The 23,925-nt window shown below is 40.0% G+C and overlaps 1 protein-coding gene across 6 annotated transcripts in view; it reads left to right on the forward strand.

Moving 5' to 3' along the window:
- Positions 1-23,925, forward strand: part of HMGCLL1 (3-hydroxy-3-methylglutaryl-CoA lyase like 1) — a gene marked incomplete at both ends in the record, with an annotated part of 135,467 nt that overhangs the window by 17,323 nt on the left and 94,219 nt on the right. The gene's annotated exons all lie outside the window — the stretch shown is intronic.

The raw sequence follows: 23,925 nt of genomic DNA on the forward strand, positions 1-23,925 counted from the left end.
GAATCTGGTATTATGGTTTAAAATCTCATTCGTTTTTGACTCTAGTGTATACTGAGAAGACCAGCTTGGAATGGTCCAAGTGAGGAAAGAGAAATCATTTCTACTTAGGAATAAAACAGTGGCATTTAAAAGGAAGAAGTTAGAAAGTGCTATTCAAGGTACAAAATTAGAATGGGTATTAATATAACAGTTGGAATTTTAATTTTATCAGTTTAACATTATATTGATAGAGGGATTTTATTGATTTTATAGTTGATGATGATGGGCTGTTACCTAAGCTTAATCATATAGATTTTTAAACAAAATTTATTGAAGTAGAGTTGATTTAAAAATGCGTTAATTTCTGCTATACAGCAAAGTGACTCAGTTATACACATATATACATTCTTTTCATATTCTTTTCCATTATGTTTTATCACAGGATATTGAATATAATTCCCTGTGCTATACAGTAGGACCTTGCTGTCCATCCATTCTATATATAATAGTTTGCATCTGCTAACCCCAAACTCCTAATCCATCCCTCCCCCACCCTTGGCAACCACAAGTCTGTTCTCTGTATCTGTGAGTCTGTGTCTGTTTCTTAGATAATTCATATAGTTTTTTTTAAAGTTGGCTTAAGATAGAGTAGAGGATTTCCAAATAGAAGCTGACTTTGCTTAAATGGAAGGCAGAAAGACTAATTAGTCATTTCATGTAACCTGTTTGTTAAGTATTCCTCTGAGGAGAAATTGAAAATCTGCCACTACAGTTTATTTTTCAATAGAAATTGAAAAGAAGAACATTGATTTATTGCCTAAAGTGGCCGAGAAAGTTTGCATCCAACTTTAGCAGAACCATGCACATTTTTTTTTTGTTTTGATGTTCCAGTCTGCAGATGTTAGCTGTTTTTGTGAGGAAACAATGGTGTTAGCTCTGAGTTTTCTTGGAAAGAAAGAGCTTAAAAACTTTGGAGTGCTGCACTCACAGTCTGCCCGGCCAACTGACCATGATGGAATATTCAGGAAGCCCATGGGGAGTCATTTCACGGCAGCATCTGGAAGGAAACAATAAGTGGCTGGACGGTTTTACTTTTCAGGCAAATGATTAAGAGGCGATTAAGGGAAGGTGTTAGGATGGGAGAGAGGGAAGGAACACTGAAGGTATATATATAATATGGAGTGGAGGGATTATGGAAAAGACTTAACAGAATGAACTGTAGATCACAGCAGAACTTAGAAAAAGCTGGAATTGGAATTTGGACAGACCGGCTTAGAGGTATCACGTGAAATAGAACACGAGATTCACATAATACAGAACATACTGGGACGTGTTTTTTTGGAAGAGTAAAGGACAGCGGTGATGTCTCGTTATTCCGAGCCGCTGGAAATCACGTCTTAGAATTGGAAAGACATCCTGCTATTACACCTTTGCAGTCTTACTCTGATTATATTGGCCCTACTTTAAAATCCTAAGATTTTGGGTTTTGGGTTTTGGAAATGGAAATCAAGGCTTTAATCAAGCGAGGGGTTTTACTTTAGCAGTTTGGTGCTAACTCATTCATAATGTGTAAATACAGCAGTTGCTTTAAACTGTTTTACACAATCTCTTCTTCCTGCCCTTCCCTCTTGCCTACTCACAGTTCCCCACTCCCAACTGCAAATGAATGAATGAGTGAATAAAGGGAGGAATGAATAAGTGAATAAAGGGATGAATGAATTTGTGAATAAAGGAATGAATGAATTAATGAATAAAGGGATGCATGAATGAGTGAATAAAGGGAGGAATGAATGAGTGAATAAAGGGATGCATGAATGAGTGAATAAAGGGAGGAATGAATGAGTGAATAAAGGGATGAATGAATTAGTGAATAAAGGGATGAATGAATTAATGCATAAAGGGATGCATGAATGAGTGAATAAAGGAATAAATGAATGAATGAATAAAATTCTTTTTTCAGTTTAGATGATACGGGATGAAAGACAGTTTATTTATCCCCCAAAGGCTCATGTTTATCCTTAAAAACAAAATCAAGTTTCCACTGAATACAAGTTCTTCTTCTTGATGCCAGATACTTGAGCATCTGGAAGAGTTAGATATTAGAGAGAAAGATAAGGCAATGTTATGGAAGTGAGTGCCTGGCTCTACCCACAGTCATCCCTTCTGGAAATCACTTAAAAATCCTTTAATCTCAATGTATGGAGACTCAGCAGACACAAGACTCCATCTCTACTCAAGGCTCAAAATCTAAGAGTTGGGTTTCATTACCCAGGATGTGTAAACACTGCAACACAGAACTCCACATTTTCTGTGCCTCAAAATCATCACAGGTGATTTCTTGCTCAAGTCCAGGTTGGGTGATTTGGCCATCAGTGAGCCAAAGTCTTTCTTCTTATGGCACTGCCCTGCTCTAGGTCCTTGCTATTTAGAGGAGGGAGATAGAGACTAGGGGAAAGACATATCTACTTCTTACCACTTCCGGAGTGAAGTGACACATTTTGCTTTGCCCCATTGTCCAGAACTCACTCGAATGGTTCCACCGGATGTGAGTGTGTGCATGGTAGCCTCTACCAGAGAGACTTAACCTTCCTGTCACAGCTCTAGGCAGGCTCTTTTTCTGGATGATAGTAAAGTGTAAATCTAATTGGGCACTTTAAAGGACAAACTAACTAGGCAGATTAAAGGGAGGGCTGAATATGTAGTATTTGCTTCTCAATAAAACTTTGGAACAAAAAGTCTCATTGAATTCCACTTAAATACTTCTCTGGCTTCTCCTCCTGTCCAGTCCCAGTGAACATCAGGCTCTTTAGACTGGCATTCCCTGAGGACAGTCATTTCATCAGGTGGCCCTGACAAGTCAAAACCTAAGGCAGCTCAGATTGCTAAAGTGTGTCTTAGGGTTGGTTCCACTGGTAGGTGAAAGAGATGGGAATGCCAACCTGCCCAACATTTGTTCAGGGCTACCTCCACCTGTAACCCTGATAGATAACCGGGATCATAGTCCTGCCAGATTAAGTACCAGGTCAGGCAAATTCTGATGAGATTTGGCAAGGAGCAGCAGTTTGGATAATTCTGAGGATGGTGGATTTATTGAGGGATAGAAAGAACATTTTTGAAAAGAGTCAAGAAGCAGCTCTGTAGAAAGAAATGTAGAGAATAGGGCTCCTTTTTCACATTGCCTGGAGCTTACCCTCATTTCCAGAGAAATGCTCTATAGAAGCAGAGACTGGGAAAGGCTTAGTTTCTGGGGGGTGTCCATATATTGAGATATAGGGATTCTGGGAGGGGTGGCTTTGTTTATTTGTGGTTGTTCTTTGTCATTGTAGTCACATGTAGTCACATGAGAATTATATGCCATGGGGGACAGGAAGCTTGATTTTTACTATGAAAGCTGTGCATTCTGGTGTGTTGAGGAGGGATGTGGAATATAATTAAGTCTGTATTTCTTCCAAGTAAACTTACAGGGGTAATTTAAGTGAGATGATCACATAATATGGTTCAAACACAGGCACATTAAACTAAAAGGGAATAGTATTAATTACCCTCGGACATCAGGTGTAAATCAAGACCACCTCAAACTAAAAGGGATGTATGGCCACCTTAATTTTATTTATTACTTTAATTTAATTTAATTTAATTTAATTTTTGGCTGTGTTGGGTCTTCGTTGCTGCACGCAGACTTTCTCTAGTTGCCGCGAGCGGGAGCTACTCCTGGTTGTGGTGCAGGTGCTTCTCACTGGAGTGGATTCTCTTGTTGCAGAGCATGGGCTCTAAGTGCATGGGCTTCAGTAGTTGTGGTGCAAGGGTTCAGTAGTTATGGCTTGCAGGTTTTAGAGCACAGGCTCAGTAGTTGTGGTGCATGGGCTTAGTTGCTCCGTGGCATGTGGAATCTTCCCAGAACAGGGATCGAACCCGTTTCCCCTGCATTGGCAGGCGGATTCTTAACCACTACACCACCAGGGAAGTCCCGAGGCCACCTTACTTTTAAGACAGTAATAATGCATTTATCTAACAGTCACCCTTTTGAGTATTTAACAGCCCTCACTTTAAGAAAATTTCATCTTCATTCCCAACCTACTGTTTCAATTAATTCCTGTGCTAAATGAAAAGCAACAGAAACACTAGTCTTTGTAGAGTAACACTTTACATAGTAAGTTAGAAAACTGCCTGTTAGTTTTTATACTCAAGGTTAAATATTCCCAGTGCTTTTTATCCTCTCTCACCCTTTCTGTAAGCTGCTATTTTAATTGCTTTGTAGACCTTTTCTTAGTTCTCTGTCTCTTTAAATGAGGATCAACCAAATCCTGGGTGAGACAGGGGTATTTTAGACTGACTCCAATAGGTTACACTTTTGTCTAAGTGTCCTGTTGTTCACTTGTTCAGCTTGAGAATAGAGGATTGTGGAATGAATTAGGCACAGTCTTCAAGGTTATGAAGCACTGTTAAGTACAGTATGGATACCAGCTGTACTGTATTCAGGCAACATAATTTATTGAGTAACACCCTACACCCCCAGTATACAGAGAACATTTAAGCAGGGCAAGATTTTGGCTTACAGGGAATGAACACACACACACACACACGATGTGATTTAGGAAGGATCAGAAATTCAAACCACTCTTCACCAGCCTGCTCACAGCCTCAACATGAGAGCCACTTCTGGGGTTCAAGATAAAGCATCTCTAGATGAAATTGACCACCTGGAAAGGAAGGCATGTATAATAAAGCCATTAGCGAACCCATCAGCTGGGCTCAGAGCCCTCTCGGGAAGCACAATATAACGTTTTAATCGGCGTTGGGGCCGGGAGGGGTCAGTGTGTTAGCAAGTGCTGCCCGCAGTGGGAGAGAAGCCATCTAGAAATCCCCAAATGCAGAGCTGGGGATGCTGATGACAAATACTGTCCTGGAGGATGGAGATGCCCCAGGCAACCTGGCATGTGGCTTTGTTGCTGGGGGCTGGCCTGGAATTAGCTGTCATAGGAAGTGTGACCCAAGTGCGTGTGTGCCCTGGTTCTGGAGGGCATCCCCTAAAGTGGGAAACAGATTCAACACAGCCATATCGTACTTTCAAGCTTAGTAAATGGAAAAAAAATGCATCTTTTTATAAGACTATTTGGTATCAATTAGTAGATGCAGGTGAACTCTCAATTTTGGATGCTAGGGAGTAAAACAGAGCAAAATATTGGTGTTGTTAGGATGGTTGAATTTAACTATGTAAAATGTGAGAAAGTTTCTTGTGGGAAAATATTTAGTAGTATTCTGGGAGAAGTTAGAATGGAGTTTCATGGAGAAGCAGATTTTTAAATATATTTAACAATTTCTTTTTCTTATATTTGGGACTCTGGATTTTCGTCTTTTAAGTATTCTGACTTTATCTGAATTTTACATTGTCAAACGTCCAGAGAGAATCAGGTATAAGGTTCTTACCTGTCCTGCCCAGCCCAGTAAGACTGACTTTGTCAGGGTGAAGTGTTCTTGAACCCTCAAGGTCTCCTCTTCCATCTCTACCCAAACCATCCTAATCCACGCTGCCATCATCTCTCACCTGGATTATTGCTGTAACCTAATTTTTGCTCTCCTTGTTTCCACTCTGGCCTCCTTTAGCCTATTCTCAGGCAGCCAGAAGAAGCCCAGTACAATGTCCCTTAGATCATTCCTCTCCTCCAAAGTCCTCCAGTCCTTTTCCATCAGCCTGTGACTGAGTCTTTATCTGGGTCTTCTCTGTACTTCTGGTCCCTTTATCTTTTTATTTTACTCCTTGCTTACTCTTCTTCCAGGCCTTGCAAGAACAGCTAATACATGAGATACATTTCCCATGTCAGTTCAGTGAACATTGCACTGGCTGTTAGAAGGCTCTTTCCCAGGATGTCTGTAGAGCTATGCACTTAACCCCATCACCCACCTCCTTCAGTTTTTTTCTCAAAACACACCTATTTATAGAAAATTGCAGCATGGCTTCTGTCCCCCAAATTCCTCTTCCCCTTTTGCCTTGGTTTCTTTATAATACTTATCATTACATATTTTACTTTTTACTTTATTTAATTTTAATTAAAAATTTTTAATTTAATTTTTATTTTATATTGGAGTATGGTTGATTTACAATGTTGTGTTAGTTTCAGGTGTACAGCAAAATGGTTCAGTTATACATATACATATATGCATTCTTTTTCAGATTCTTTTCCCATGTTGGTTATTAAAGAATATCAAGTAGATTTCCCTGTGCTATAGTCTAGGTCCTTGTTGGTTATCTATTTTATATATAGTAGTGTGTATATGTTAATTCCAAACTCCTAATTTAATCCCTCCCCAGACTTTTATTCCTTCTTCTTTTTTTTTTTTTTTGGCCGCAATCTCTAGGCTTCATGAAGGGTGTTTTTTCTGTTCTGTTCACTGCTATATTATAGAGCTCATCAAATGAATGGGCAAAAGAAAGCTCAGCTCATCATTACTCCCAGAATTCCATGTGGCCCTTAGTAAATGGATACTGATAACTGTGATCACAGTTCTTCCCCTTCCAATTTAGAGAACCTCCCAGAGATTTGTCACACTCGTAGGTATTTGGACCCTCGGGGTCAAACTTTTTTTTTTTTTTTGCGGTACGCGGGCCTCTCACTGTTGTGGCCTTTCCCGTTGCGGAGCACAGGCTCCAGACGCACAGGCTCAGCAGCCATGCCTCACGGGCCCAGCCGCTCCGCGGCATGTGGGGTCTTCCCGGACCAGGACAGGAACCCGTGTGCCCTGCATCGGCAGGCGGACTCTCAACCACTGTGCCACCAGGGAAGCCCAGGGGTCAAGACTCTTGATGAATTATCTTAATATATCAGAGCCAGTAATGTCAATGGAGACTTTCTACTCTACCCCACCCTGCCCTAGGGAGTCTGTTCAGCAGAAACATGAATATTCCTTTAAATCACAGGATATTGTGTACTTTAGAAAAGCAGTGGTCCAGGTGTTTGGCCCACTGTTCTTTGGTCAAAGCTTCCTCACCCCATTCAGCTCCCTTTCCAAGTGTTTTTGAAGGCTTCCTTTGCACAGTTTGAGTGCAAATAGTGATTCTAATTGTCTTCCTCGGAGTTTCCGGGAGCACTATGGATAGTGGATTTTTGTTAGCTTCCAAAGCTATAATATAACTTCTGTGAACTCTGGTTGGATAAATCATACCTGTTTATTTATTCCACAAGTGTTCACTGGACATGGTGTGTATGCCAGGTGTTCTAATGACTGGGATACAGCAGTGAACCCTCAAGGAGCTGCTTGTCTAATAGGAAGAGATAGACGGTAGACAGTAGAAAAATGAACAGATACATGTACAACATCCTAGGTGGTGATGAATGCTAGAATCATTATAAAGATTAAGGGTGAGAAAGTGGAGAGAAGTGTTGTTCTTGTGAATTTTTTTTCATATTATATTATGTAGACTTTTCAGAGAGCAGATGCCTGAAGGAAATGAGCCACAGAGATGTACAGGGGAAGAACAGTCCAGTGAGGGTGGTGTAACAGCCGAGGGGTTCAAGGGGCAGCAAGGAATTCAGTGTGGCCAGAACTGGGGTGCAGGAGGGCTGGGCAAGGGGCTTAGGAAAGGGGTTCTATGCAATGTCATGGAGGTAAGGATGGGATTTTTCTTTAATGGAAATGGGAAGTCATGGAGGGTACTGAACCAGAGGAGTGATGTGATTGGATTTCTGTTTTAAAAGAATAAGCCTTGGAGAGTGGGTGTCAAGAATACAGACAGACATAGAACCAACTCTCCACCATCCCACCCCTCCTTTTTTTGTCCTGGAATAAGAAACTAAGATCCAATTTGCTTGTTACCCCGTCAGATACTTTTTAGGCATCAGTCTACAACATAGAAGAATGTCCATTTTGTTATTTGGATCGATCTGTGTGCTTTGGGGATAGCTCATGTGTTACCACCCACTCTGGTGACAATCCTGTGTTTTCTACATCGATTAAATCTCTACAGGTCCATCTGCTACCAAAAAAGTGGGAGGAGCAGACTGACCACTTATAAAGCTCTCCCAGTCATTCAGGGGAGAAGTGATTATTTTGAAGATAGAACATGGCTTGCTTGTTGATCTGATAAAGGGTATAAGAAGAAGAGGGGCGTCCAGGATGAGTCCATGTGTAGGCTGGCATTAGGGATTATCTTAGTCTGTTGGGGCAACTATCATAGAACACCATAGACTGGGCAGCTTGTAAACCACAGGAATTTTTCTCTTCTAGTTCTAGAGTCTGGAAGTCCAAGATCAAGGTGTTGGCAGATTTGGTGTCTGGTGAAGTCCTGATTTCTAGTTGGTAGACAGTTGTCTTTGCACTGAGTCCTCACATGGTAGAAGTAGATTGGGAGCTCTCCAGGGTCTCTTCTATAAGAGTGCTAATCCCAGTCATGGAGATTCCAACTCTCATGACCCAATCACCTCCCCAAGGCTCTGCCTCCACCTGCTATCTCATTGGTGATTCGGTTTCAACATATGAATTTGTGGGGGTGGGTGGGGGAAACAAAAACATCCAGGCTATAGCAGCAGTTTAAAAGAAAAGATAGGCCATCTACTGAGATGGGGAAGCCTTCAGGGGGACAGGCTTCAGGAGAATTAACTAAGTTTTAGGTTTCGACATAAGTATTCTTGGACTTGAAAAAGTAGAGCCCCTGCCTGGGCTCCATGCCTCCATTAGCATAACTTTTACAAAACTGTCTGAAGTCCCACTCCACTGCTTTAGTTTTTCACAGTTTATTTCATATTTTGAATGTCCCGAATAATATGGTTTCTGAAAATTCTGACAGATTTTGAGGTCAAGAATCTTTTCCATTCCATTAGCTTTAGTGACATTTAGAGTAATCAGTGTCCTCCAAGAATAATGACAAAATGAGTAATTGAGTTACTTTAAGGCATTGTGAAGTCTCTTTTGCACAAGGGTGCGGGTCCACTTAAACCGTGGGCTGTGGTATGAATGTCTAACCATCCATCTGCCAGCTCTGATTGCACAAAAAGATCTACATTAAAAAAAATTGTAGATCTCCTATACCCCCAAACTACTCTTTGAAATTGAAATGAAGCTCCCTGGGGTGAAAGAAAAAGTTAAAATCTAGCTTGTGAAGAGGATAGAGGGCTTTTGGGGTACTCTTGCCTCTGAGCATATGATGCCAATCAGAATTATTCATGCATTTAATTTGCCTTTTAAATTCGTATTTTTTCTGTAAAAACATTTCCAACAAGTAAATAGCTGTGACCGCCATGCTCGTTTATGGCATCATGCTGCCAGGTTTTGAATATGAACACTTATTTACCCTCATGATAAAGTGAGTGCCCCTCTGTTGCCTCTTAAAGGTTCAAACTGAGGTTGACATTGCCAAGTGGAACAGGATGGGTGGAGCTGGTGGTGTCAGCACTGGAGGTGGAGAAAATTGTTGGCGGGCTCCAGAATGGGATGATGTCTCCAAAGTGTTTGGAGCTCCTTGCTGAAAAGACCTTGAGTAATTTCCATGTATTTTACGGGTTGTATAAGGTAATCTGCTCTGCTATCAACCATGAATCTTTTAATTGCACATTTTAAGCAAAGTAGGTCCATTTTAAAATGATAAATGGAATAATTTTAAGCTATCCTACCTTTCAAAATATTAGAAATACTTTCTGTGTCTTCAAATTAGCCTTAAGAAAGGCAAAAGATAAACATGGATCAGGTGTTAACCCCTCACCAAGCACGGTGGGAAATGCTTTATATTCATACCCTCATTTAATTTTCACAGAACAAAGGGCCAAGTGCCATTTGGCTCAGAGAAGAGTCAACTTCCCACTTTAAACAGAGGAGAATGAGGACAAGTAATTCAGTGATTTTCTTAGGTCTGAGCACCGGGACAATGTGGAGCCAGGTGATTTTTCTCCAGGATTTTTTTGCCACTACTCCGGCTGGCTTACTACACCTTCATTTTTAAGGGACTTCTGAGATTTGCTTCAGTAGTGGTGTTAGAAACAAAGCTACTAGAGTAACTAAGGCTTTATTTTAGGAATGTCTTCACTAGAATAACACTTTTTAAATTTGATCTCCATCCCAAAATGGGCTTTCTTTTCTTTGACCAAGTTCTAGCATAGGGTCTTGCATATGTTAAGTGTCCAATCAAAATTAAGTGAGTGAATCAATGAACAAAAATTGATTGCTTGTATCTCTGATGAGTCTAATGGCTATTATAGGTACAGCACTAAGCTTGGCTTTGCCACAACTCTTTATAGCTATTATGATCTCCATTTCATAGAGGAGTGAAGGAAGTACATAGTGGTGAGAAGAACATTTCCATCACACCAGGGATGGCAAATAGATTTTTGTCTTGGGTGCTGGGTTCAATCATTGATAATACTGGATGTCTGGAGCTAGATAGTGGTCCCTACCTGGACAGTAGTATCTAACTGATGGTATGTACCTGGATCGGAGATACTGCAGGAGAGGGCTCTACTGCGAAGCCAGGAGCCCATACCAGGACCCATTGTGAGAAACTGACATGTTTGATTTACTCTTTTCCACTCTGAGTCTGAAATGGAGGAGTGGTCATATTCACGCCTGACATTTTTGGCTAATACAATGTCCTTTGGAGGTGGCTTTTCTATGGTATTCATCAGGCTGTTTGATGCTTTGAGTTCTGTATTGAGTACTGCAGTCATTTTTATTTTGTTTTGTTTGTTTTTGGATGCCTGGATTAAAAAACAACGCCAAAGACCCCTGAATTACTTTTACAATTTTTTTTTTTTCTTTGCGGTACGTGGGCCTCTCACTGTTGCGGCCTCTCCCGTTGCAGAGCACAGGATCCGGACGCGCAGGCTCAGCAGCCATGGCTCACGGGCCCAGCCACTCTGCAGCATGTGGTATCCTCCCGGACCGGGGCACAAACCCGCGTCCCCTGCATCGGCAGGCGGACCCTCAACCACTGCACCACCAGGGAAGCCCACTTTTACAATTTCTTAATGCACACTGAGTAGCCTTTCATACTGTTAGAATTTTGATGAACTCTTCATTGATGTAGTGGAACGTTGTTATGTACTTCAAAATGTCCAGATAGTTTAGACCCCTTGAAATATGCCACATGGTAGGAGAGTTATTATAGCCCTGGGAAAATTCTATAAACGTCTAATGTGGTTTGTCCCAAACAAATGGGAATTATTTATGGTCTCCTTTCCATCAGTTATAGAAAACAATGTGCTATCCCGAACAGTGGCTACATACATGTACCTGAGGCAGTGTTAATTTGTTTTTGCAAAGATACCACTACTGGCACCGAAGCTACAATTGGGGTTGAGTTTGGTAGTCCACTGTACTGGTGATTAAAGGGGGTTTATCAGAGAGCAGGAAAGTGGTTGTTAGGGGCTAGAGGGTGGGGGAAATAAGGAGAGGTTGGTAAAGCATAGAAACTTTCAGTTATAAGATGAATACTATCTGAAAATCTAATGTGTAATGTATAACATGGTGACTGTAGTTGGTAACACTGTGTTATGTAATGGAAATTTGCTAAGAGGGTAGAACTTAAATATTCTTACCAAAAAAAGTGAGTAAATATGTGAGGTGATGGATGTTAACTTTATGGAGGAAATCCTTTCACAACGTATAAGTATAGCAAATCATCACAATATGTACTTTAAGTGTCTTAAAATTTTGGCAATTAAACCTCAAAAAAGCTGGAAAAATAAATGGATTTATGATGGGGTCATTACTTCTGCATCCTTTTCTTTAGATACTTGAGGATGGCAATAATCTCTGCCATTTCTCCAAGATCTCCAAAAATGCTTTTTGTTTTCTTTTTTTTCCTTTATTTTTCTTTTTTCTTTTCTTTTCTTTCCTTTCCTTTTTTCTTTTTCTTTTCTTCTCTTTTCTCCCCTTCCCCCCATCCCCTTTTCCTTCCTCCCTTCCTCCCTCCTTTCCATCCTGTCTTGGCTGAATTGGTGGAATGAACATTTTCAGAGGCTTCCACTTGCCCTTATGATAATGACAAAGACAACTCCCGTGATAGGTCTTATAAGGTCAAGGAATGAATGTATGGTTCAGGATGTTCCAACTATCAAATACGTCTATTCTAACTATACGTTCAGGGACTGGAAATGACCATGGGGACATAAGGGTCCAGGACTCCATATATGATGTGATCCCTCTACTCACCATTCTAACAAGAGAGCATAATGACACTTTGGGTCCCGATTATCAATGTTAACTTGGGCCCTGTGTCCAGGAGACTGTAATGTTTGGTATCCCCTTTGCATAGTGTGCATTTACTCAAGTAAGTGGCTGTAGGTACCTTTGGGAAGCATTAGATGGATTACTGTAAATAGTTGCTGTAGCAGTACAGGATCTGGGAATCTCGTTTTTTCTTCAGGCAGTTGGGTTTTGGTCTGAAAATTGACTCAGATACGGAAACCAGGCAAGGGAATTTTTATGGAGGCAGCTAACCTCAGCTAACTGCTCAACTACATCCTGGTTTATTTCACTTGTATAGATCAGCGTGCCTGGATCTGAAGACATTTCAGGCAGGATACTTCCGTTCCGGAGGCCAGTCTTGTGCACTGTAACGGTTCTAGCAATATTCCCTGATCACTACCAGCTAGTTGACAGCAGTGCCCAGTGATTGTGACAATCAAACCTGTCTCCAGATGTTGCCATATTTCCCCTGTGAGGCAAAAGTACCCCCAGTAGTGTGTCTTCTAATAATCTTTAAACTTTGCTGTAGGTTTCCGGGGAATGTTCATGTCAAAACTACTTCATGGATGAGAAGCAACTGAAAATAACCAGCAAGGTAGCTCCCAAATCCCATTTTAGAGACTGCTTCCTCAGTTCACTTCTGGCACCAATTTCCTTAGGTCTAGTTCCCAGAATACAGTCTCAGATAAAGATTTGAGTTCAGGAAGTTGTTGCCCTTGATTCGGTACCTGTGGAGAAGTAAGAGCAGTAGGACCAGCAGAGGGAGGCCTGAGTCCATCCCGCAGGCCTCTCCTAAGGTGAGTTGTACTCCCTCAGGCAAAGGAGCTGGGCTATTATGACCCTGCATCAACCACTCAGTGGATGATCATGGGGAGGGGACATGACTTGGGGTAAGGTGGATTTCTTTAGTTGAGGGCAATTCCTGACACAGGGCTCAGTGAAATGGCATCGGCTGCCAAACCTCTAGCTTCTGGGAATGTCTCAGTCCTGAAAGGGGTATCTGAGCAGAACATCCATTAATAATAGAAATAAAAATTTCCAAAGATACAGACTTTACCTAACTTCACTAGCATATGGTAGTATCTCATCCACCTCTTATTCTGCCACCTTTAACACACAACAGTTCATCAAATATCAAAAACTGTTTACACATCATGAGGTGTAAGACACCACACTTTATTATTTAGATCATCTGCTTTGGTGCTAGTGTATATAACCATGCAAGTACTCATGCATTCCAATTGATTTTTACCAATCAGAAAATACATATTACATAAAGGAGTGTTTTGATGGAGGGGCTTCATTAAGATCTGAAAAAATTTATTCAGAGTCTGAGTGGATTCTGTGGTTGGCTGAATAGGGTTATTGAAATTAATGCAAAGCATTATAAAGCTGAAAACTCATGGTATATCTATGATATGATTGCCCATTTTGTTATTGTTATACAACAAACATGGCATAATAAAAAAAGTCATGTAAAGCAATATAATGGCTTGTTGTTAATAATAACAACCCAAATTTAAATAACTATTTAGGACAATGAGTTGTGTCTTCCTAACCAAATAATAAGCCAAGCTTCCCCAGCAGAAGCATTGCTGTACCACTTGGGAGTATAAACTCTAAAACTCTGAAAAAATTATATATCCCAGTAGTTTTTTTTTTTTTTAACTTTGTGATTATAAGGTCATGCTGCTTGTATAACTAGCTTAATATAGTTAGTAGCATTTTTATTTTAAACCACTCTTTTCAGAAATTTATTCTAAAAATATTTCCGTGATGAAACTTGGTATCTTATATGACATACTGCATTTTATCCTCGGATATTCAGCCTTTCCAAAAATATCCATATATTTTCAATCAATTTTACTGCTTCTGTGTTTGCAAAAAGCAAAGCAATCTTAGTGGTTTCATAAAAATTTTATTAGTGAAGACCTTGAGGAAAAGGAAACTTTTCATACTTAAAGTATTTCAAGTCAAACATTTTCTTCTGATTTTCTAATTAACACTTTTATTACTATCCTAAACTTCAATTAAGTAATACTGATAATAATCATGAAAAATCTATTTTTTTTCCATAGTTTATTTTTTTCTATTCTTAAGTTGCCTTCAATGCAGGAATAAATAATGGCATTTCTTGAAAGTAAATAATGTCATTAAAAGTCACCATTTAAAGAAATATAACTAGGTATGCAGGGGTCTTGTGCTCTATCAATACATGGAAGTTATTCTCTTTTGAACTTTCAAGTTTATGTTAATGCTTCTATAGGATGGTTTATTGAATTCTCTCATTAAAAATTGCTATTCTTGATTTCTTCAATTTGTTTCTTCTTACATGTGTTTCATCTTACTTTTGTTTCTCTTATTCTATTACTATCTACATTTCGTAAACTGTTTACAAAATCTATTTTAATATTCTCTATTTTCTGCTCTCATACACTATCTTATTTAAAATTCAGGTTTTTTTGTATTAAAACAATAATTAATGGATGATTATTAAATACATATGTATACATTTATTTCTCAAGACACATTTAAAAATGGAATTTATTTAATTAGGAAGTGAATTATGTGGCACAGATGTTAACAGCCTTATTTTTTATTTTAATAAATAATTTTGGATGATTTTATATTGTCATCATTCTACTACATTTCAATCTGCCATATATGACAGAAGCCCCTTATATAATATTTTTATGCTTTATTGTGGCTCCTCTTGATTTATTTAAGTGTTCATAAAAATTTATATATTTCCAGAGGGAATTCATATTTAATCATGTTATATGTCTACACTAACACTCAGTACTAATTTTCCATCTGGTGCCAAGAACAAATATTAGTACACATACATACAGAGGATTGTTCACATTTTAGAACTTGCTTTTAATCTCTGTTAAAACATTGACCAAATGCATTTGGGAATGAAGTAGTGCACATTTTCTTTCTGGCTGTCCAATAATTGCTAAAAGGTAAGTGGATACCTTCCTTTACCTTTTGATTCAGGAAAATAAGGTGTGTTGTTCATGAAGTTTGACTTAGTCGTCTATTATAAATTAATTTTCACTTGGCTACAAATAAATTCTTCTTAAACTGTCAGAGATCGCCTTTGAATTGACCTTGGGGCACAGCTATTCTGAAAGAAAGGTTTCAGATATCAGCTTTGTTGATTCAGCCCTTCATCCCAGAAAAACACCCAGAGAGAGAACCATCTTTAGACTGCTCCAGAGAACCAAGGTTCCTATGATAATGCTTTATGTGTTTCTGACTATGTTTCATTAAAAGATAAATTAATATCTAAGAAATAACAAATAGCACAATGTGGATGGTTTACCATTACTGCAAGATACACTATGTGCATATGTCAGATGAGATGGCAAAATGAGATTCTTTTGGAAAAGTGGAAATCTAATGCCCCCTAAAAAGTCAAATTTAATTTCAAAAGAAAAGCATGCGGTTTTCTGATTCAGACATTTCATCTGTGTAGTGGGAGCATTTGATTTGGTCACTGTAGCAGTTCTCCAGGTGAATACTGGCTATGAAACAGGGTATTTCAATATCCATAAAGACTTTTTTTACACATAGAATTACTCCTCAAGAAATGAAGTGAGTAGAACATATAAAATTCTGTTTAGAAATTTCTACTGTGGATGTTATCATTTTCCTAGGGAAAAAGAAATCATGCTTGTAGAGTGAATAATGAGGAATCATATCTGTCACCACCTGGAGGGTTGATTGTATATATAGAAACCACCCATTATGGGAAACTATGCATATACACACATATATATGTGTATATGTATTATATAATACATATAAAACATATATAATATAATAACACACACACACACACACACACACACACACTAAAGATTTCAGAGAAATTCCCATCAAAATATGCCTTCCATTTAATTTTATGTAAGATTGAAAAATGTGAGTTAAAGCAGCCCATTTATGTTCTGCATGAAAGAATGGTTCATTATTACTTTTTCAACCAAAGCTTTTTCAATAGTTGGTGATGTATTTAACCTCATCCTAAAGAAAACTAGAAAAGGAGCCAGGGACCATAGTTAGGTAACCTTAGAAAGTCATTTAATCTCTCTTTCAGTCTGCCTACCCCACAGAGTAGCTCCACAGATGAAATGTAGATAGAAAAGTGCTTTGGAATAATAAAGCAACATATAAATGCAAGATAGTATTGCTTTGGTTGTTGCCCTGTGAAAGTGAACCATTAGAAATCTGATGCCAGATGTGGGCATACATTCAGCCATGTAACTTGGCTTTTTGAAACCCTCATTCTGGATAATACATCTTTTGTTGTTCACTAGTATCATACACTACTCCACATTAAACAGGATACAGTGAACTCAGTAACAGGGCTTTTATTGCCATAAAAATAAATTTAGACCAAAAACCTGTTTAAGGATGATGGTGCTTACTTCTTCAAACTAGAATGCAATTCCTTGGAACTTATAAGTCATTCATCAACTCTTATATATGCAATGTATAAGAACAGTGCCACATCCCCAATGACTCCCGTCCCAGAAGGTAACACACAGATCACTGTGCCACTAAAATGTAATCTTGTTATGGGCAGAGATTTTTTGTGTGGTTGGATCATTTCCATATATCCAATAACTATAATAGTGGTGGCTAATAAGTGTAGTATTCAATATAAATGAAAGGTTAACCTTGCTTTTCTAAATTTTAGATGTGAATTTGTTCATTCATTCATTCATTCAACAAACAGTGTTAATTAAGCACTTAGTATATGTCCATCCTGAAAGTTTAAAATGAAAAATGGCAAACAGGCAGGCAAAGAAGTAATTACAGATCTATTTTAACATAAGTCTCTACAAAGTGTTATTGGGTCATAGAAATGAAACTATGGTTGACTCTTGAACAACAGGGTCTGAACTGTGGGGTTCTACTTATATGTGGGCTTTTTTCAATAGTAAATTCTGCAGTGCTACCTGATGGGACGTGCGGTTGGTTGAATCTGCAGGTGTGGAACCACTTGTAGGGAGGAACTGTGGAAGGGAAGGAGTTGGGTATACATGGAAGGCTGATTGTAAGTTACACACAGATTTTCGACTGCACAGAGGGCTGGCACCCTTAACCCCTGTGTTGTTCAAGGGTCAACTGTACTTAATTCTATATGGGGAGGTCAGAAAAGTCTTGAGTAGATGACAGATTGAATCTTGGTTAATGAGTAAGCATTTTTATTGAGGACGGTAATTAATGTAATCATAGTGTTGAGAAATGATTCTTCAAGGGTGTCTCACATTTTTGCATATTCTACTAGTTCCTTTGGAAATATCTTTCCAAGGTGTTTGTGTAGCAGATGGCCTTGGGTGATAGTAGTGTGTCCTTTTGAAGCAAAGGGCAGATGTGCTTGTTACCCCTTATGAAATGTTCAGGTTCCCCAAACACCATCCCTGCAATGCTCAGGGAACTGGTACAAGAACTGTTGGTGCTCTGGCTACTGCTATTAAGGCGAGTTGTAAAGCCTCTTGTCTCTGATTCAAGAGTTGCATATCTTCTGCCAGCATCCAGAACACTGTGGCAGGGTTACTTATTACTTAGTATGTAGGGTAAAATCTCAGCCCTTCACAGGTTTGACAGTTTTGTTGATGAAGATGGAATGTTGAGAGAGACACTTCCTGGAAAAGGAAGAATGAGGACTTTTCAGGTGGTTAAAGGGATTTGAGGGAAGTCCATGGGTATTGGTAACAAACATGCTGCACAGATTTTAGTCAACTGAGCAACAAATGGTCCTCTACTTTATTGTCTATTAAAGATGAGGAATTGGGAAAGATGGTTCCCTGATTTCAGGGAAGTAGGTTCAAAGACTGAGTGGTGCCCTTGTTGTGCTAACTCTTCTCAGAGATGGGGAACTTCCTTGGAGATCTGCTGGTCAGCCTCAGGTCCATCCATTGTGAAAAGTAGCACTAAGATGAGTCCTGGGTGGGCTGAAGGTTCTTTTCTCTCTGTCCATCAATAATTACTGGGAGTTGGGCTTCCCTGGTGGCGCAGTGGTTGAGAGTCCGCCTGCCGATGCAGGGGAAACAGGTTTGTGCCCCGGTCCGGGAAGATCCCACATGCCACGGAGCGGCTATGCCCGTGAGCCATGGCCGCTGAGCCTGCGTGTCTGGAGCCTGTGCTCCGCAACGGGAGAGACCACAACAGTGAGAGGCCTGTGTACTGGAAAAAAAAAATTACTGGGAGTGTAGAAGGAAGAAATTTGGCCAGCATTATTGGAAGAAGCTAGGTGAATCATAAGAGCTTTGATTGGTTGAGTTGGGAGGTGATGGGATGGGATAATTAATGCTTGCTAATAAGGAATAACAGTAGCTGGACCTTCTTAGCCCATCCAGCAGTTTGTCCTCCGTAACTTAATACAACTAGAGATGGCAGCAAAAGGTCTGCCGTGAGTCTTGGCTACTATACAGAAACTTTGGGGAGATTTCACTGGGATGGACAAACTCCTATGTGAGGAACCATAGGTGAGTCATTGACTAGTATGTGGGGTACTCCTGCCCCAGGTTATGTATAAGGTGCTGAAAAGCAACCCACTAGAGAATGAGAAAGGACCCAAAGAATTGTAGATGAATTTCAGAGTCAACCTTGCTACCTTGCAAGACTCCCTTAGTCCTTGTATTGTAACTGGATGAAGACTTAAGAGATGGTATCTTGACAATGGAGCATGTGCAAGTTTAGCACTTGACAGCCAGAGGGGGAAAATAAAAAACAGTGATCCTGCTGGAAACCAACACAGCTATGGACGCTAAGGCCAGGGGTTCCCAAGGTTAAAATAGATGGCGTCAGGAATGATGATTTTTGCTGCCTGATACAGGGCTTTGTGTGGACCAAAGACATTACAAGTTAATTGGATTGAGCCAGTGGGCAGCTGTTGTGCTGATTGCTATCTTCTGCATCCCCTCATCTTTCCCAACCTTCCTCCTTCAGCTGTTTAAGGAAAAAAATGATTACTCGTGCATGGAGATCATCCATCCGAGTGTGCCGGGGAGTGGTGGGGAGAGCAAGGACTCTAACCTTCCTGGTTCTGTCTGATAAAGGCATCCAAGTCACCATCCTATCAGTCCCATGGGGGTGGGAGTCCTGATTCAATTGATGGGGTTGGACAGTGTTCTCAGTGGGAAAGGGGACCTGATGTAGCCTTGTGGGTGGGGCCTTCATGACAAATACACTCTCCTGTTGTTGCTTGCATGTCTGAATGTATAGTAAAAACTGATGTGTGCTGTGATTGTAATTCTCTGTCCCATAAGTGCCAGAGGGTATCATCTCAATGGGAATAGCTGCATGTAGTGAAGTGAACATAACTCTGGGGGTCTCCAAATCCTCCTGACCTCTTTGATCTCTAAGTCTCTGTGACTGGTGATTTTGCAAATTTGAGCTTCTGTCAAAGTCAGGCAGCCTCTACCTGGTGGCACTTTGGGGGGGTTGTGGATCCCTTACTGCCATGACACAGCCATCCAAGTCTCTTTTAAAAATCAGCTGTTGGCTTGCCTTGGAGCTCTTTTTGAAACTGGACACCTGAGTTAGGGAGGCTGTTGTGACTCTCTGGCCCCTATTTCCATTTTGTGGGTTCAACTTGGAGTCAGTGACTAACGAGGTTGGACATTTTCAACAGGTCACACTAATCAAATGGAAATTGTATATTCGAGAAAGTGGTTGGCCTGTCCCCAGTGCAATCTCAGCTTTACCCACAAAAAGTAACCCTTGCCCTCTGTTGCCTGTTCCACTGCCTGGAACAAAGCTACCAGCTCAGTGGGGGCCCTTCTCTTCACGGTGCTTTTCTTAGCCTGGTTGGATGATGTTTTGGCCGAACTGAAATCTGATGATGACCACTGGGCTCCTGCAGTTGTAAAACCTCTCCAGCTGCCATGCAGAACTGAAAGGGGATGTGATTGCTCTACTTGTCCAACAGAATTTGAGGCCATTGCCATGTTTTTATTGACTCTTGGGTCGGGGTCATTGGCCTAGCTTATTTGTCTGCCATTTGGGAAACAGTAGACTAAGATATTAAAGACACCTTTTGGGGGAGGCTATGAATTATGGCAATAAATTATGGCTGCTGGTGGATCATCTGAAGCCCATACTCTGATGAGGCACACTGGAATCACGCTGTGGATCAAGCCTCCATCACCTATATTGTCACTGTTGCTGCCTGGATAAATCATAACATTGAACATGGTAACACATCCACCATCATAAAATAGGCACAAAGTAAACAATGCTGAGCTTCTGATACAGAGGCAACTACAGTATAGGATTCGTTCTGCTGGTTGGATCCAGGACCCTGGGGAGGAGTGGCATGGCAGAAGTCAATATTGCAGGTTGGCCTTCTCCTGCTCCTTGAAGATCTGTTGAGAGTAGCCTTAATTAAATGTTTTCTGAGATAAAAATGAGCGGATTTGGTTCCAGCCTCTGTTCGTTAATCAGAGGGGCCAACAAAGTGGTTTACTGGTAGGAAAATTTGCCACAACCCAGGATGGTGTAAAAATGAACAGTGGATATTATTGGGAAATAATTCTCCATGAGTTTATTGAATTTCTGTATTTCTTGCAAGCAGAGGCATAATTACCTTTGTTCCAGACAATTTTTTCAAGGATTTTTTTAATGCAAAATAGTTTTGAATGATAGAACTAGTGTCTCTTTCTGGAGCCAAGGGGAACTGTCTTTCTCTCAGATCAAAGGCAGGCATACTCATGGTCAAGCATGATAAACACAGTGTCTACCTCTGTCACCAAGGAACGATATACGTACTGCCCATTAGCAAATGTTCAAGGTCCCTGTGCTTGGGGTTCCTTTCCTATAATGCAACCCATTGTCTGGGCAAGCATTGTATGGTCCTCTTTTTTTCCTGGGAGTTGGGGCTTGGGGAACCAGCACAAATCCTGATTTTCTAGCTACTGCTGTTGCTGTGAGTGATAAGCCTTTTTTCCCTTCTCTGACCAATGAGTCTGTGTCTTCCACCAGCATCCATGGCAGGCTCACTTGTTAGCTTGAAAGTAGGGTAAAACTTCAGACCCTTCATCATTTTTCACAATTAGGAGCTATAAAAGATATACCTATACCTTCAATGGTGTAAAAGAGTTGACATTTATTTTCATCTCTATGAGGGACAAAATAATTGTTTCTTATAGGCATGAAATTCTTATTAAAGCAGTGATTCTGGTGTAGGTTCCTTCAATTTTTTTTTTTTTGTCTTTATCACCTTCCAAGTCTGCCATACTCATCTGCATCAAGCTGGCTAGATGGGAAAGAGCATGGAAGCATGTGCATGGGATATTTTCATGGGCCAAGACTAAAAGCAGTACATAGTATTCACGTTCATGTTCCATCAACTGGAACTTGCTCAAACGTAACTCTTAGGGGAGAAATGAGGTCAGGTCCTGTGTCTGCGAAGAAGAGAAAAGGTTTTGGTGGAAAGTTTTCCCCACAGATAGAAGCTATTTCCAACCAATAGTAACTTCATGTCTACAGTCGTGAAAGTGGACAGGACATGACTTTAGCATGACTAAAATCACAGGATGCATGAAGTAGAGTGTGGTAGAAGGTGAGAGGCTAGTCATGAATCATCTTTTACCTTAGGTTGATAGATCTCTCCAAAGGTGACTGGTAGATTCTGAAGCATTTTAATCATGGAAAAACAAAATTAAGGAGAATACATAGGAAGCTACAGCAATAGACTAAGTAGAAAAGGATGACAATTTAAATAAAGCTAGTGACAAAAGAGATTCACTAATACAATCAACAAACAATTATTAAGTGCAAGCTAAGTGTTGGGTGTTGGGTATATGCCAAAATAGAACCAGTAATAAAGATACCAATTAGGTACCTATTAGATATAAGTGGTAAGAGAGATGGAATCGGATATTAGGTGGTGGGAGAATATCTGAGGAGAGGAATGAGGCAAGGAAATCATGAGATCAGTTTTGCATCACTGAATTCTATGTGCTTTTACAACATTTAAGTGGATTTGCTCAGTAGGCATTGCATTATTTATGTAAAGCTGAAGTTGCTTAGAAACGTCAATACAGAGATAGTAATGCCCAGAATGACACTGAAAATACCAAGATAGGGCTCTCACATCACACATACTCAACAAGTATGTATTGACTTTATTTATATATATTTTTATATGCTGTTTAAAGGGAAACTTGTTACTCTTTGAACTTACTGAACACATTATAACTTTCTTCTGATTTCTTGGGTATTCAGATAGAGGGAATACAGACCCATGACTAGAAGACAAAATGGGAGTGTTAGGTTCAAGAAGAAATGTAAAATAATATCAAGTAAGCACATATTCTGCTTTGACTTAAATGACTATAATTAGTGGGAGATTACACTTTAATTTCTTCAGATTGTTACTTCTGCCAGCTATACCAGTGATGCAGAGGAAGGGCCCAAGCTCTTTAATTGTACTCAGCATACTGTTATTACCTTAAAAAACACTACGTTCCTTTTTTGGGGTTAATCACTGCTGTTTAATAAAGTAGTATTCTTCATCTATGTATACTCCAAGCTAATTGCTGTTGAAAATAAGTTTCAGAAAACAAGCAGTGATAATGGGACCACATGGCTTAAGATTGCCTAGTTTTGTTTTTGTTTTTTCATCCCTGAAGTTTTAGGACTGGAGGTAATAAGAAAGAGGAGTGAGCTTCTCTTTTTTACTCTGCCTTCCCATGCTATCCCTCTACTTTATTGCCTGGTTGAAATGATGGCCACCCTGTAAATAAGGCATGATTTCATGATTGTCATCCAAAACTGAGCCTAAAGCTGAGGAACTCCATGTGTCCTCACTCAAACCTCCACCTTCCCAACTGCATGCATCACAGCCTGCTCAGGATATGCAGAGATGAGAATTCTTTTCCTTCTCAGTTAATTTTTGCTTATTGAATTGCCTGGTTTCATGGAAATTGTGGAGGGTGGTATGTAAACATTGTAACAGGGACCATCTGGGTTCCTTTGCTGAGTCAGCACAGAATGCTAATAAAACCAGGTAACAGCTATGGACCCAAGAATGGACAGGGAGCATTGTGCTGTGTGATAGAAACAAACTGGGTCGTGCATCCAAAATAGCCACCTTATCGGTGTGTGCCTGTGATTGTTACAAGGACAGGGTGAGACAATGTAAATTGGTCAGCCCAGAGTCATCATCTTTTATGAAAGGCAAGACAAAAAAATAACTTTGAAGTACAGGTCATGCTGATCTGGGTCAGTTCCATCAGCTATCCATTAGAAGACCTTGATGATTGATTACCCACACTTAACTGGGCTCAGAGATACCAGGAGGTTATGTTTGTCCAGTCTGGAAAGATGTAGCCTACTGCCGATTTTAACTGCAATATGAAGTTGAGAAAGTCAGTTTCAATTTTTCCTGTTTCAAACTAGTGTCCTTCTAAACATGATGTGACCATAATACTTAGTTTAGGAACAGAGGGGAATATCAAGGATTAGGTCCTCCTGGGGGGAGTTTGTCCTTTAGGAAGCTGTGTTTAGGTGCTGGTTGTGCTGTGTGACACAGACAAGAAATAAACAACACATCTGATTCTCTGACACAGGCAAGAAAACTGAATTCACACTTGGCAAGTTCAGGGTATGGCATCTGGATGACTGTGCCTGGTAGAAGTCTGTTAATACAAAGATCTAATTTTTTAATGAACTCTAACAATGGTACATTTATCATCACGCATAGAATTACTCAGCAGATTGTCTCTTTAGATCCTGAGTAAGTCACCTTCTCCA

The sequence above is a fragment of the Mesoplodon bidens genome, assembly GCF_964165515.1.
Source record: "Mesoplodon bidens genome assembly, chromosome: 10".
NCBI classification, from domain to species: Eukaryota; Metazoa; Chordata; class Mammalia; order Artiodactyla; family Ziphiidae; genus Mesoplodon; species Mesoplodon bidens.